Raw genomic sequence first — 2,691 nt, forward strand, 5'->3', positions numbered from 1 at the left:
CTAATATAACTTTGACACCAAAACCATTCAAGGATAAAATGAAAAAAGAAAGTTTTAGGCCAATCTTGCTATTAACTCAGATGCACAAATTCAAAAGCTATTAAGCTTTTGAAGCTATCAAGGAATCTAATTATGTCATTCTTCTGCTTCATATTGTTCAATGGTTTGTCACCATATTGAGAATAAAATCTAAATTCCTTATCATGGCTTACAAGATTTGTTCCCTAATCCTCTTGCCCATACTTCCTCCTTTTTAATTATAGTGTCCTTCTAATATATCTAGTTCTTTTACAATTCAAAGATTTTACACTTATCTCTTCCTCCACCCCAGCCAGCTTCATTGCCTAGATCTTCATATGCTATGCTCCTAACACCATTTCTTTTTTTTTTTATACTTTAAATTTTTATTTTTACTTTTTTTTACTTTACAATACTGTATTGGTTTTGCCATACATTGACATGAATCCACCATGGGTGTACATGCGATCCCATACATGAACCCCCCTCCCACCTCCCTCCCCACAACATCCCTCTGGGTCATCCCCGTGCACCAGCCCCAAGCATGCTGTATCCTGCATCGGACATAGACTGGTGATTCGATTCTTACATGATAGTGTACATGTTTCAATGCCATTCTCCCAAATCATCCCACCCTCTCCCTCTCCCTCTGAGTCCAAAAGTCCACTATACACATCTGTGTCTTTTTTGCTGTCTTGCATACAGGGTCATCATTGCCATCTTTCTAAATTCCATATATCTGTGTTAGTATACTGTATTGGTGTTTTTCTTTCTGGCTTACTTCACTCTGTATAATTAGCTCCAGTTTCATCCATCTCAACAGAACTGATTCAAATGTATTCTTTTTAATGGCTGAGTAATACTCCATTGTGTATGTGTACCACAGCTTTCTTATCCATTCATCTGCTGATGGACATCTAGGTTGTTTCCATGTCCTGGCTATTATAAACAGTGCTGCGATGAACATTGGGGTACATGTGTCTCTTTTAAATTTCTTTTTGTTTTTTTTTTATCAAAGGATAATTGCTTTACAGAATTTTGTTGTTTTCTGTCAAACCTCAACATGAATCAGCCATAGGTGTACATATATCCCCTCCCTTCTGAAGCTCCCTCCCATCTCCCGCCCCATCCCACCCCTCTAAGATTGATGCAGAGCTCCTGTTTGAGTTTGCTGAGCCTTTTAGCAAATTCCCGTTGGCTATCTATTTTATACATGGTAATGTAAGTTTCCATGTTACTCTTTCCATACATCTCACCCTCTCCTCCCCTCTCCCCATGTCCATAAGTCTATTCTCTATGTCTGTTTCTCCATTTCTGCCTGTAAATAAATTCCTCAGTACCATTTTTCTAGATTCCATATATGTTAGAATATGATACTTATCTTTCTCTTTCTCATTCACTTCACTCTGTATAAAAACATATGGGACGCTTCATGACTTTGTGTGTTATCCTGGTACAGGGGCCCTGCTAATCTCTGTATCTTTCCAATTGAAATGGCAACCCGCTCCAGTACTCTTACCTGGAAAATCCCATGGATGGAGGAGCCTGGTAGGCTACAGTCCATGAGGTCCCAAAAAGTCAGACACGACTGAGAGACTTCACATCAGGCTGCCGAAGCGAGCACTCCTAACACCATTTTGATTTAAGTTCAAGTATCACCTCTCTGGGTTTCCCTGGTGGCTCAGATAGCAAAGAGTCTGCCCGCAATGCAGGAGATCTGGTTCAGTAACTGGGTCAGAAAGATCCCCTGGAGAAGGGAATGGCTACTCACTCCAGTATTCTTGCCTGGAGAATTCCATGGACAGAGGAACCTGACAGGCTACAGTAGTTTGTGGGATTGCAAAGAGTCGGACATGACTGAGCATGCACACACATCACCTCTTTAGAAATTTCTTTCCTACTTTTTGTCCGACATCTTAGCGAGGCGGCAGTGGTTGCAGCTGCTTTCCGGGCTTCGCTATGCCGCCCAAGGACGACAAGAAGAAGAAAGATGCCGGAAAGTCGGCCAAGAAAGACAAAGATCCAGTGAACAAATCTGGGGGCAAGGCCAAAAAGAAGAAGTGGTCCAAAGGCAAAGTTCGGGACAAGCTCAATAACCTAGTCTTGTTTGACAAAGCAACATATGACAAACTCTGTAAAGAAGCTCTATAAGCTTATAACTCCAGCTGTGGTCTCTGAGAGACTGAAGATTCGTGGTTCCCTGGCCAGAGCAGCCCTTCAGGAACTCCTTAGTAAAGGACTTATTAAACTGGTTTCAAAGCACAGAGCTCAAGTGATTTACACCAGAAACACCAAGGGTGGAGATGCCCCAGCTGCTGGTGAAGATGCATGAACAGGTCCCACCAGCTGTACATTTTGAAAAATAAAACTTTATTAAATCAAAAAAAAAAAAAAGAAATTTCTTTCCTGTCCACCTTTTTTCAAGTATCCTCCACTTCTGCTGTCCTGTTTCTCTCTCTTCTTCCTTTACTTTATCTTCTTCAAGGAACATACTTATTACTAGTATTTTTATTTATTTGTCTCTCTCACTCTTACTAGTATGTAAGTTCCAAGAGAAAAGGGATTTGTTCATTGCTATATTCCCAGCATCAAGAACTATGGTTGATTCATAATATGGTTTAAGTAAAATTTAGGTTGAATTAATGGATATCATGTTGTTGTTGTTGTTTAGTA

At 40.3% G+C, this 2,691-nt stretch overlaps 2 pseudogenes; one reads left to right on the forward strand and one right to left on the reverse strand.

The window, feature by feature from the left end:
* Positions 1 to 1,432: 1,432 nt before the first annotated feature.
* Positions 1,433 to 1,529, reverse strand: LOC114113352 (U6 spliceosomal RNA; annotated as a pseudogene).
* Positions 1,530 to 1,918: 389 nt separating this feature from the next.
* Positions 1,919 to 2,416, forward strand: LOC106990915 (small ribosomal subunit protein eS25-like; annotated as a pseudogene).
* The last annotated feature ends 275 nt before the right edge of the window (positions 2,417 to 2,691 follow it).

The sequence above is a fragment of the Ovis aries genome, chromosome 2, assembly GCF_016772045.2.
Source record: "Ovis aries strain OAR_USU_Benz2616 breed Rambouillet chromosome 2, ARS-UI_Ramb_v3.0, whole genome shotgun sequence".
Lineage (NCBI taxonomy): Eukaryota > Metazoa > Chordata > Mammalia > Artiodactyla > Bovidae > Ovis > Ovis aries.